We start from the raw sequence: 13,794 nt of genomic DNA, 5'->3' as shown, positions 1-13,794 counted from the left end.
TTGGCAGGGAATAGGGAGGCAAAGTTTAGAACAGAGGCAGAAGGAACACCCATTCAGAGCCTGCCCCACATGTGGCCCATACATATACAGCCACCAAACTAGATAAGATGGATGAAGCAAAGAAGTGCAGGCCGACAGGAGCCGGATGTAGATCTCTCCTGAGAGACACAGCCAGAATACAGCAAATACATAGGCAGATGCCAGCAGCAAACCACTGAACTGAGAACGGGACCCCCGTTGAAGGAATCAGAGAAAGGACTGGAAGAGCTTGAAGGGGCTCAAGACCCCATATGAACAACAATGCCAACCAACCAGAGCTTCCAGGGACTAAGCCACTACCCAAAGACTAAACATGGACTGGCCCTGGACTCTGACCTCATAGGTAGCAATGAATAGCCTAGTAAGAGCACCAGTGGAAGGGGAAGTGGCTGTGAGGGGCTCGCTGGCCAGTCATTCTCTACAAAACAGTGAGTTCCAGGAACTACTGTCTCACACAGTAAGATAGAAAAATGAAAAGTAAGATAGAAAAATGAAAAGGAAGACCCCTGACATCAAACTCTGGTCCATGTGTACACATATGGACAAAGTGCACCTGTACATACATGCTTGCATGTGCACTCACACACAATTACATGATTAATTTTACTTTCTTGAACAAAGGAGCTACTGATCATCCTGCTTTGTCCTACCTGTAATTCATAATATTACACAGAAAATCCCTATTCTTCTGATTATATTAGAATTGTGACATTGCCACCATGGAACAAACACAGCATACAGACAGGAGTTACTAGATCTAGGATAGGTGTCACCGTCTTAATTCCAGTACAACTGTAACAAGTGCTTTTTATTAAGCACTTATATGCTCAGTTGTTCCGTTGACTTGCTTCTGATCGAAGCAATTCTGAGAGAAATCAAAGCTATTGAGGACTGGCTATCCTCGTGATCACACAGGCCAGCAAGCTGTAAAACCAGAATCTGATGCCCGTGAGAGGTCTGCATGTGAAGCACCCACTTTGCACCAGGGCCTGGGAAAGACCATATAACAAGGTGGAGTCAAGAAGCTTTCTGAATGCCAAGGAGGTTTGGAGGGGGAGGTAACCTCAGAATACTAAGAATGCCATGATCAGGATGAAAGGGAAAAGTGGAGGCGTGGCTTCAGCTGGGGGTGGGGCGGGGCGTGCTTTAAAAACAATAACAACAAGAAGAAAAAGCAAAAAACAGACCCTGAGGGAAAAGACAAGAAGACACAAAGTTGGGAGTAAGAGGAAGAGAGGCACTGAGGCAGGTAGGTCACTGTGTAATCATCAGAGTCCCTAGTGATATGTCTAGAGGGAGCAAGGAAAAGCTGACCCCTGTGCAGAGGGTACCATTATAGCTGTCAGAGGATGAGGAACTGAAACACAGAGACCTGACTTACGAAGAAGTTTCTGAACTGGTGAGAGGCAGAGTCAGGATTTGAACCCAGGTGGTCTGAACAGCAGCACTCTGCATTCACTACCACTTTCTTCGAATTGTCATTCAGGAAAAAAAAATTACTGTCAACCTTGCTGGATAACTACATAACCCATTTTCTTAATATCTTGAATTTATGATTTTGAAATCTCATTTTAAAAACGTGTCAGGTCCCATAACTGATGAATAGTCTCCAATTCTATCAAGTGCCTGGATGTTCTCAGGTACTAATAATGTCGCTCCGACGTCTACACCCTGATAGAACAGATTTAAGAGGAGTAAGCACAGAGCCGTATCAGAGATACACTAGCTGGGAGGCTGTAAAAATCACAGAACTGCTGAAAAGAAGTGGCATGTCCTTTCTGTGTGAAAACCATATCCTTTAATATAACTCCTGTTGTGTAAACGGAGGTTGACAAGCAGTGAAACACAATACCAAATACCACATTAAAACAAAACCGTAATGACCATGTTTGGTTGGTGGAAGAAAGCGGGGCTGTTATCGGTCAGAAATGATAGATCACACAAAGCAAAAGCCCCAAGACTCCAAGCTTCAGCCATAGGCACACATCTGAAGCAGGGAAGTGGGCCCCCACCCCCGGATGGCCTGCTGGAGCCGTGGGCTAATGAGACTGGCTTGTGGCCACAGCTGTGGGTTACCCCAGTGCCCGGACCCACAAGCGCGGCCGCTGTGCCTTCTCTCCCTGCCTTGAGGCAACCTTCAATTTCAGAAGGGCACGGAATCAAACAGACAGCAATTAGTGCGGCCGAGCCTTGAAAAGGACCCGATCACTGGCATGGAGAGTCTGTCTGGAAAAAGCCAGCGTTTCCTCATTTGTGGAGAGAAACAGCAAGAACAATTAAAAGTTTCAAATCAAGTGTAATTCCTTTCAAGTTGGGTTTGCTGAAATATACATAAATTTCCTATCAGAGACTTAGCTCAAGTCCTGTGCTGTTTGTTTGTTTTACAGAATGTGGCTTTCATCTTCGAGGAAGATGTCATAAAAGCACATTTCAAAAATTACCATTGGCACCCAGTTTCCTATTTGATTATGTTCTGGCGCAAGGCCCTGCCAGTAATGCAGAGCCCCTGTTTGGGCCTCTCCAATTGAAAGATAATCACTTGTCCCACCTACCTTTCAACACTCCCAACCCCCATACGCGGCAGCGATCTTGGATCTTGGAAGCCACAAGGACTGACTCAAATGATGTAAGGAAGCCGGTGCTTTCCATTTTAGTTCACCTCAGGCAAACTCATCGGGCGCCCCTTGAAACAGCGACACCCAGGGCACCAGGAGTCAGAAGCACCAGATACCAATTGAAAGCTGAGAACTAAATACCATAATTAATGAGAGATACACTTTAATTTAAAATGAGTCCAAAGTGTTGCTGGATAAAGAAAAAAGTAAAGCGAAACTCCATAATTATAATAAAGTGTGCCGTCCCCCCCCCCCCACCTCTCGCCTATGGAACAACAAAGATGTCCGTGTCTTTGGGATTCCATAGTCAAACACTGTACAATTAACACTTGACTCTGAAATAAAGGTCTGTCTGTAACAATAAACAAACCCATGGTGCCCTTCAACCTCAGAGACTGATGCACTCCAGTGGCCTCCACCGCACATCAATTTCAAATGTGCTCTTAAGACCAAGATTATAGATCCCTAGTTACCATTCTGATGAAATGTGCCTTTCCTGCGTATTTTTCTCACATGCAGGTTCCTTGTTTCCTTTGTTCTTTGTAGATGACTCAGTGGCTAAAAATAATTGGATTTTTCTCCCCTAATCGTCTTTTGAGCTTCTCCCGGAAGTCTGTTAATTTCAACGAATTTCGTTGCAGGGGCAGGGCTGAGGAGAAATCAATCCTATGTGCACTGGCCATTCAGGAAGGGCAGCACACACGAAAAAGATATCATGCTAACGGTTCAGTGGTTTGTTTTTCTTTGTCTTGGTGAAGGTTAGTGCGTACTTTTGCGGGGGCAGATGACACAGGCAGAGGAAACACGGAAGCATTTTTCTAGTCACTTTAGAAAGCTTCTGTCAAGACCAGGGCATTAGGAATGGGGAAACAAGATAACATGCAAAAGGCATTGTGATCCTAAAGTGTCAAGGTTAAAGCATTGCTGTGCTCCTGGCTGCTGGAGCATTTATCCCCATAGTTCCCCCGAAGAGCTTGCTCTAGACAAATCAAACGGAAGCGCAGTCTGGAGACCAATTACAAATCGCCCTTCAGATGCCTTTAATCCTTTTGTTTCCATTTCTAATAAAAATAAGGATTATTTGTTTAAGGCAACAAAAAGAGAGAACATATAAACAGTTTAAATCTTCAGCTAAATAGAAAGAACTTGAGCGCTGTTTCTCTCCCTCCACCTTTTAAGTTACCAACGCCCTTCTGAATGCTCATCATGGCTGAGGTCGCTCACGGCATGCAAAGACAGTGTGGCAGCTGCAAACACGGAATCATTCGCACGTGACAGATCCCAAGCCTAAAAGCAAGCTCTCACTCAAATACTAACTCAGCTGAGAAGAAAGTTGGATGAAAGCGTCCGTTCCTTGTTGCGGTCTCCGGGATAACGATGAGGATGATGAGGTGGCTAACATCCATTCCATACCTCCGATATAACCAGGCAAACTACACCTGCCCTCAGAACAGTACATCGTTGGGAGTTTCTTTACAGCGTTTCAGTGGAGATGGAATTTGCAGATAACTTGTCCAAAGTCACGTGGCCAGAACATCCTGGAGGCAGGAACCTGAGACCTCAGACAGTGTATCGTAAGATTTTAAGTTAGAAGTGCTATCTTAACGTCTTTGAACCTCATAGAGTCCTAAAGACATAACCTTGAGATGCTCTGGTCTCGTCAGATAGGTCCCGTTCTTTGTCTGCCCCTCAACCCAGCAGGAAATGCTTCCTTCCTGTATAGTTCTCTGGTGACCTGAACCGACTGCACCACACCCTACCTTCAAACTAATGGGTTTCACTCTCTACCTGATTGTAAAACAAGCTAACCTCATCCTCCCACAGTATATCACCCTGCTGGTACTCCAAAAACTCTCCTTCCACCGTCTCTTCTAGATCTTTCTGCTCCCAAATGCAACCCCCACATGGCTGCTGTGGTATATAGCACTTTCTTCTCCTAGGCACTGCATGTATTTAAGTGGCCAAGAAGCTGCCTTTGATTGGATCTGTCTAGTGGCGGTTGTCATATGCACCCCCATCTTGTTCTAGTTAGGGAAGGAGATTCTTCTTTGACAAAATAAATAGGGATAGGTCAGAGCAGGCAAGCAGCTACAGCCTCAGAGAAACGTTCTGTTGCCTGTTCAGTCTCTCTGAAATCAGTCAGGCAAGAGAATAAGCACTGTCAGCAAGCTGGGTCTCTTCCTAAGCAAGCGGCCTTCTTCACCCTCTCCTCTTGCAGAGTTGTACCTCCTAGGGCCAACGCCAGCCCCTAAGAGGCAGAGAGGCCCATAAGATAGCCGGTACTAGTAAGGGTGAAAGGTGGAGCTGTTGAAATTGCAGCCCATAGCTCTGAAGCAGCTGCATCATGAAGCCAGATGCTGGTTTCAAACAAACCAGGCAGATCTGGCATCAAGCTGGGAGGTCCACAGTCAGTAACAACTGCACTCCCTGCTCCTTTCAGCGCATGCTTTTATGATCTGGAAGAAGCCTTCAGAATGTAGCAAAATGGCCCTTACTATCTCACCTACATGGGTGACAATGGGAATCCTACCAGCTGAGTTGGTTACCTGGTACAACCTGGGTGGTTGTGCAGTCCTGAGTAAAGTCAGCCCTTAGAGAGTCACTGAGAAACTGTGGTCTAGGGTCAAGGGTCAGAGAGGCACTCACCAGCTAGGTGAAGGGGACAGCACCTACTGCGTCTGAACCACAGATCCCTGTGCCTGAATAGTGACTTACAAGATTGCCTGAAATCCAAGTCTGCTTGGGTACTGCTGAGGACCTGCTACAGAGGGAGGACATATAAACAGGAGGCAGGGTGTCCACGGACTCTTTTCAGTTTCATCCGAGGCTCTGAGACTACACAACCCATCACCATTACTGGTAACACATGGGAGTGGTCATGTTCAGTTTGGACGAATTCAAAGCCTGAAGAGACGAGTGCTTGCCCATCAGGGGTGTCCTCCAATGTCTTCACACATCTCTGTTTGAAATGAAACTTTTATTAGACTAGAGGAGGTCTTTGATTTTTTTTATCATATTTTCCCCGAGATGTTTAATTAGTGCTGAGTGTTCTGCCTGTGTATTGGGGAGTGGGACTTTGGGTTTCAATGAAGAGCACATAGGAACTCCATAGCAGTCTAAGGGTACTATTTACACTAGTAAATAGATCCTGGAACCAGGGCTATATCTTGCAGTCTCCAACCAGGAAATGTCTCTGTTTGGTTGGTTTTGTTTTTGAGGTGAGATAACGCTGTTGAACCCTGGGTATCATCGGATTCATGATCCTCTTCACCTTGGTCTCCCAGTGCTGAAATTACAGACAGGAGTCTGGCTAGGAGGTTGGATGGAAGAGAGGGGCAGTGCTTAAATGTACAGACTCTTGGTTTGTGAGGGATAATGAAATTTCCCTGTGAAATCTTGACTGTGCTTTCCCAGAGGCAGTACGTCAAGGTGGGGGAGACACTATCAGGGTGACACATGTTTGCATCTGGATTATTATCTGCATATGGACTGGCCCATCATTTGATCAGAACAACAAACTGGTTCAAGTGGAGAAGGGGTCAGCGATCAGAGTAAGAAGCGAAGTGTGGAAGAAATGTGTGCATCTTATCAAGATAGCCTTTAAAACTTTTAACCAAACACCATATATTCTAAAGGACATGGCCTAAGAATTAAAGGAATGAATATAAATCAAATTGGGATTAGCCAGATTAGGTCAAACCCTACTGTGTAACAAAGGAGTCCTCAAATCTTGGGTCATTTATTTTCTTCCTCACACAAAGCCTGTTGCTAGATGAGAGAAAGAAAGAAGGCTTCGATGGTCCATGCTCTGCGTCAGCTTAACCAGTCTGAGGGGATGCTAGGTGCTTGGTAAGCATTGCTAGAGCATTGTGTGAAGATGTTTTCAAAATAGAAAAGCTTTAGGATTAGTGAGCTGGGTAAAGCAGATGCCTGCTTCCAACCCCTGATCTAAATGTCGTTGGACCTCACCCCATCTGTTGAAGGCCCAAATAGAGCAAAAGAGGGGGCAAATTTGCTTTCTGAATGGGCCATGGCATCTACCTTCTCTGTTTCTAGAGTGTGCTGGCTTTCAACCCTTTACAAGAAGATATATGTTAGCCCAATCTTAACCCTCAGGTCATTACACTAAGAGTGAAACTTATACCTTCATATCTATATCTTTATATCAGCTATGCCCATACATGTCTGTCTGTCTTTATGTCTGTCTGTCTGTCTGTCTCCTTCTATTGGTTCTCTTCTCTGGTCAACTCTCACTAGTACTCTGGTTTTTAAGTTGTCAACTTGGTTATGATGGTTGTTATTTATGTGCATGGTCCGGCCCCAGGCCAACTCTACAAAAGTCTGAGAATTAGAAGCATATGAATATTCAGTGAACACTAAATAAGGGGGAAAGTAAACACACAAACAAGAAGAATGAAATCCTAAGGAACAGTAGGATAAGAAAGCAGCCCCCAGACCTGCCCTCCATGCCATGCCATTGCGGGGTGATCTAGAATTGACTTTAATCTTACTTCGTAAACAGTACTTTCCCTAATTATAAAGTGAACATTTACGGGAAAAAATAAAAAGGGAACTTTAAAAATCATATGTATAATTCCACAGATCCATGATAGAATTACAGCATGTTTATTTACTTTCCCTTGTACCTTAATTTCATGTTTTAGAATTAGACATTTTTTTTTATGCCCCTCGCCTATGAACTCTATAGCAAAGCTCTTTTAACTCTTCCTTCCTCATAAGTCTCCAGGGACCCAGAATCCTCCCGAGAGATGGGAGGAGGTCATTGTCTATAAGACACGATGTTGTTGGGTCATGCTTGACGAGACAGAGCTCTAGGCTACAGTTAATGACACATTCAGGGAAAGGGCCATCTGCTAATAAAAAAGACATGAACACACACTGGGGCTTTTCAGGGGACCATGGGACAAGAAAATCAGAGTGATCTGCAGAGAGCCAAGGTGACCAAGACAGTGACAAGGTTCAGGAGAGGCAAATAAGTTTTCCACAGTCTAACCAATGAGATGCCTTAGGAGGGAATACCGGGGATTAGGAGGTCTTCCACGTGGAGAGGGTGCTCTCGAGCTCAGTGCGCTGATGTGCCTGCCGGATGGCATATGCCTTCCTTATTCCAGAAAAGGAAAATGGGCTTTTGGTGAAAGACCAAAAAAAAAAAAAAAAATCTTTGTAAGAATAAAGACAGGATAGTGAGTACAAAGGCCTAGGGTTTGGAGTTGGGGGAGGGAAGCAGGGAGCTCAAGGAAGGGACTGTTTAATGTTTGCTGAGCAAAATTAAATGCTTTAAACCTGTGCCAAGCTAATTTAGTAATAGGAGGCTTTGTGCCTGTAACTCACGTAATCTCTCTGTGGCCTGTACTCTGAGATTCCTCGCATTGTCCCATGAACAGTTTGTACACCTGAACTGATCATATGCTCCTGTCCAGTGGCTGCAGGGTGGAAGGGTGTGGCCGGGGGAGAGAACGGGGAGAGGTCAGAAGTCCATGGAGCAGCCTGCTTGAAAAACACGTCCGCATTTCATTTATCGAGGCAATGAAGGTTGGCCGAGGCTTCCTGCTAGGAGATCTTACCACACCGCTCCTGCTGAAGTTGCCCTGCTCCAAGGACATGGCTTTATCTTGCTTTGTGTGGCCTCTCAAAGCACACTGAGTGTCGTGGGTAGGAAGACATTTTTCTGAAACAGTAGAGGAAAAGTATAGTCCTGCCACTGCCGTGAAACTAAGGGTGGTCTGCAGACACTCAACTTATTGCAGCTCTCAGGAGGAGATAACATAATCCAAAGGAATTACAGACTCCATTGGAGAAGAAGAGAGGTAATAAAAGCATCTTGTTCGTTTAAACTTAAGTAGGCTGAACACTGAACAGAAGGAGTGAATTGAAGTAAAGAAACTTAGGTCCATGGGACCCAGCAAGCAACTGAAGGAAAAAAGTTGAGGCAAAGTCATTAGACATTAAATATGTTGAAGTTTAATGCAGGAAGCTGGCCGTAGTGGTGCACATCTTTAATCCCAGCACTCAGCAGGCAAAGGCAGGGAGAGCTCCGTGAGTTTGAGGCCAGCCTAGTCTATATAGTGAGTTCTAAGACAGTCAGAGCTATATAGTCTCAATCAATCAATCAATCAATCAATAATCAATCTTAATGTGTCAGGCCAATCAGAAACAAAGGATGGCTGTAACCATGTCTTGGAGCTGATTCTTTGCCAGCCACTGCTCTACCTACTCTGTCTTCTACACCCCAGTGCCACTGACATCCTCTTAAGCTAATAAAATATATGCATATTCCTATAGATAATTAAGCATTACGCTATATAGTTTCCTTGCTTATGTCCTGTACTTTGTGTGTATATATGTAAATATATTATATACATATATGTACACATGTAAAGTATCTTTAAGAGTCAGGTTGTTTGTTGTGAAAGAAATCAACATTAATCTGGCCAAAGTCTTTGCCTCTATGCTGCAAATTATCTCAGCTCTTGCTACACAATACCTGTCCCTTTGGAACACATCGCCTGTACTCATCCTCTGAGTTTATTTTAAATGATGCTTGCTTTTAGCAACTGTCGTAAGTCATAAGGCACAATTAAGTGCTTATCGCTGCCTAATTGAAGAGTCATCTTTTCCATTTCCCCAGATCCTGCCCAGCCTCTAGCTTGATCTGGTTCTTAGAGCTCAAAGCAAGCGTAATTCATGACTACCAATGCATGACCAGTCATTCATGAGCTACTCAGTGGCTTAGAAGTCACCTCCACTCATCTCATGTTCTGGACTTGCGTCACGTGACTTTCTCATTTTGTTCAATTTGGGCCATCACCTCTTCCCTGACTCTGTTGGCAGTACGTTCACTTCTACAGAAACAAGAAAGCCACTCATTTGGGAAAAGCATAAATTTGTCCCGAACAAAATGTAGTAAGTAAAAAAGGCTATGATACTATGAAATGGATCTTTGATGAGTTTGAAAAAAATCCATAAATCTCTCAGAAAGCTTTTGTGAAAGTAATTTAAAACTGATTTACCAACTTATATAGCCATATTTAGGCCAGTGCTTAACTGGTTTAGTTTTTTTTTTTTTTTTAACTCACGTGTATGTGTGTGTCACACATAGTTGTATTTGCCATGTGTGTACAGGTACCCACAAAGGCCAGAAGAAGACATTAGATCCTCTGAGCTGGAATACAGGCTGTTGTAAGCCATCTGACATGGATACAAGGAACCAAATTAAGGTCCTCTGCAAGAGCAGCAAGTGTTCCTAACTGCAAAGCCATCTCTCTGGCCCCTCGGTTCTTAACTATTTTATGTGATTCTGGACAAAATGCTGCCTATGATTAAAAAGAAAATCCCAGACCTGCAAGGGTGTCACTTGTCAGTATTTAGATCCCCAGGACCCATGTAGAAGCTGGCAGGGTAGGGGGAGGTGGCCACCTGTCTTCCTAGAAGCTCTGGGTTCGATTAAGAGCCTCTGTTTCAAAAACACAAGGTAACTAGCAACAAACTAAAATTCCTGGTGTCAACCTTGGGCTTATGCACACAGAGAGATACATACCTATTAATACACACTTCAATATACAGAAACGCACTAAAAATAATTCTTATGGAAACTTTGCTAATACACTTAATTACTTTTGAAAAACAGTTGAACTTAAAAACAAAAATTGGCCTGCTCCTACAGCACAATACAAAGGCTGGTTATGAGAGTCCCTAAAGTATGGATAAAAGGTACCCTGATCAAATGTCCTCCTGTGATTTGTAAACAAAACGAAATCGATGTTTCCCATCTAATCAATGGCAAAGCTGGGCTTCCAGCACTGGATCCAGGCTGTCAGAGGGGCCACAGGACACTCACTCATCAGTATGAAGGGGAAGATCCTGACTTCTCCATTGTGTGCGCCTCTAGGTTGCTGATCGCTAGGGAGAATTGCTATTTACTCAGTCGAATATTTCCTCACCTGCATGGCAGGTACTGCCCAGGTTACTGAAGCTACAAGTAAGAGGTCAGTACTCTCAACCCAGTGGAGTTTCCACCCAACTGTATAGAGAGCAAAATGCGAAGATGAGAACATGTGATGTGTTGGAAGGCGATAGCCACTGTGCCTGGAAACAGCCTGGGGACGGTGGGGAGCATCGCAGCCCAGGTAACAGCCAGTGGTGGGGGCATTAGAGCAGTTAGCGCCGTTCTATAATAACTTCTGGGTTAGGAAGCCACTAGACACTGGTGGGAGCATTAGAGTGGTTAGCTCCATTACAAAATATACTTCTGGTTGGGAATCACCAAGACTTCTCTCTAGAGGGACTTCAGGAGATATTTTCAAGCAAGATTCGCCAAGTCTCTTTTGAATCATCATAAAAATTGATCACAATTGATCTAGTTGTGACCCCATAGCTTAATTACTGCTACAGTGTAGGTAAGCCGTCGGCAGTCTTTATTGAAGTCTCCATGTAGTGTAGACTGTTCAATCATTTAACAATTACCTACTGAGTTGTTACCATGGGATGGCCGTGCTTACAATACATCAGTAAGGGTGCATTTGGTTGCATCTAAAAATAGAGATAGCTCAGAATTGGTTAATAAAAAAGCAACTGTTTTGGCTCAAATAATTGAAGAGTATATAGTTGGGGCCAGCTTCTTCTGGGCTTCAAGCGGGTTCCATGTCATATGTGGAAGCAGTCTCCTGTTATCACACACACACACACACACACACACACACACACACACACACACACATTCTCTATGGTCCCTGCATCATCCCTTACTGGCCCCATGATGTTACAAGTGACATCCAGACAGAGTATCATTGTTCCATCTCTCCCCCTGACATTTTGAGATTCACCATGACCAATGTCACTTGGTTTCACCTGCACACTTTTGAGCCAACAGTGTGACTAAAAGCAACAATTCCATAACTGAGCTAGCCCAGGTCATGAGTGTCAACCTCAGAATGCTGTCCTCTATGGGAGAGTGAGATCTGCAGGTGGTAATGAGTCCTGCCGAGGCTCAGGAATTTGTGGCTGGACACCAAGCATGCAGTGCCACTCTACTGCCCCTCATCCAGGACTAAAGGCAAATGAGCTTGCTGTGGTCCTTTAAATACTTGCTTTCTATTTTTCCCAAAATTCAAACTATTTAACTCAAAGGAAACACATTTCTGGATGGAGAATATTTAATAAATAGAAATACAAGTGTACGCAGGTGATGTGTCTTCCTTTCTGGAACTTAGGGCACCTACACAATTAGCTACAATGAGTGGGGACGGGACAGATTTGGGTTTAGTTTTGAACATTTAAAATTATGTGTGAATTGCCTGCAGCATGTGCTGTGTGACGTGAGAAAGAAATGGACCTTTAAGATACCACCTGTGGCTTTCTGCCGGGGCAGCCATCTTCCAGTAACTCACCAAAATGACGAACACTAAAGGAAAGAGGAGAGGTACTCGGTATATGTTCTCTAGGCCTTTTAGGAATCATGGAGTCATTCCTTTGGCCACATACATCCGAATCTACAAGAAGGGTGATATTGTAGACATCAAGGGAATGGGCACTGCTCAAAAAGGAATGCCCCATAAGTGTTACCACGGCAAAACTGGAAGAGCCTACAATGTCACCCAGCATGCCGTGGGCATCATTGTAAACAAGCAAGTTAAAGGCAAGATTCCGGCCAAGAGGATCAATGTGCGGATTGAGCACACCAAGCACTCAAAGAGCAGAGACGGCTTCCTGAAGCGGGTGAAGGAGAACGATCAGAAGAAAAAGGAAGCCAAAGAGAAGGGCACCTGGGTTCAGCTGAAGCGCCAGCCTGTGCCTCCCAGAGAAGCCCACTTTGTGAGGACTAATGGAAAGGAGCCTGAGCTGCTGGAGCGCAGTCCATACGAATTCATGGCCTAATGTATACAAAGGAAATAAAGAACCTGGACTGCAAAAAAAAAAAAAAGATACCACCTGTGCCCACTCTAGACTAAGACAGGAAGGTCCGTTTTAGCTAGGGAGACTCAAGGGAATTGACTCTTGGCATCAGAAAACAACCTCCACTCTGTGTGTGTGTGTGTGTGTGTGTGTGTGTGTGTGTGTGTGTGTGTGTGCGAACATGTGTGCATGGCACCCATGTTTGTGGAGGCCAGACTACAACCTCAAGGGTCCCTTGCAGAAATGACATACATCTTCTTTGAGACAGGTGAGCTCCGTGACCTGGAGCTCACCAATTAGGCTAAACTGGCTGGGAGTGAGCCCCATGGATCCTCCTGTCTCTGCTTTCCCAGCTTTGGGATTACAAGGGCATGCCACCAAGCCTGGCATTTTTATTCCAGTGCTAGGTATTGAACTCGGGTTCTCCTTCTTCTAGGACAGCTCTTTTACAGATTGGACTATCTCCTTCTTCCCTGTACTGGGTTCTCGTTAACTAGAAAGACAGGACTGGGGCTGGCTGAAATTACATGCTGGACCAGGAAAAAAGAAAGAAACTCTATTTTACAGCTGTCCATCAGTAGTCTTAGCCTCGCAGAGAGAAGACAGATCCCAACACCCAAGACAGTGGAACAGAGGACTAGGTGGCCAGAAACAAGTCACCAACCAAGCATAATGACACATGACAGCAGAGACAGAGAAACTGCAGAAAACGGCTACACCGGATGATGAAACTGGGAACACCAGACACAATCCTATGGAAGATCCCAGAACACCGCAGGGAGCTAGGTTTCAACACACCCTCAGTGTTAAGTGGGGTGACATTGCCTCCAGTGACCACACAATGAACGCAGAAGGGGTAACTTGGATTAACACAACTAGTACTTTGATTGTTATTTAAGAAAGTAAACCTCAGAACCCACAGCTGGTTGCTCAAACTAAGTAAAATAAAACAAAGTAAAAGAAAAGGATCCCTTGCTACTCCGTAAATAATCACTGCCCGTGTCAAGCTAAACAGGAAATGAAAAAGCCTGGTTCGTCCCTGGAAGGAGGCCAAGGATGAGCACTGTCAGAGCCGTGGTTACAACATGGATCCTTGACTCATGGCCAGGTGCCCCAGTTGGTTACCGTGCCCTGGGGATGGAAAACAAACTTCAGTTCCCAACTGGGCTCTCACTGCTCGTACTTAACAAGTCGAACAGAATCCATGTAGGAAGCAAGCTATTGTCTC

The 13,794-nt window shown here is 44.6% G+C and overlaps 1 long non-coding RNA gene and 1 pseudogene across 1 annotated transcript in view; one reads left to right on the top strand and one right to left on the bottom strand.

Moving 5' to 3' along the window:
• LOC120100619 (uncharacterized) overlaps positions 1-2,721 on the bottom strand; it is a 45,702-nt gene extending 42,981 nt beyond the window's left edge. The window contains exon 1 of the long non-coding RNA XR_015676924.1: positions 2,592-2,721. This is a non-coding gene — a long non-coding RNA (uncharacterized LOC120100619). The remainder of the gene's footprint in view (positions 1-2,591) is intronic.
• Positions 2,722-12,065: 9,344 nt separating this feature from the next.
• Rpl21l1 (ribosomal protein L21 like 1) lies at positions 12,066-12,548 on the top strand (annotated as a pseudogene).
• The last annotated feature ends 1,246 nt before the right edge of the window (positions 12,549-13,794 follow it).

This window comes from Rattus norvegicus, chromosome 2 (genome assembly GCF_021556685.1).
Source record: "Rattus norvegicus strain SHRSP/BbbUtx chromosome 2, alternate assembly SHRSP_T2T, whole genome shotgun sequence".
Classification (NCBI taxonomy): domain Eukaryota; kingdom Metazoa; phylum Chordata; class Mammalia; order Rodentia; family Muridae; genus Rattus; species Rattus norvegicus.
The sequence above is the reverse complement of the archived record's forward strand: the minus strand, read 5'-3'. Positions and strand labels throughout refer to the sequence as shown.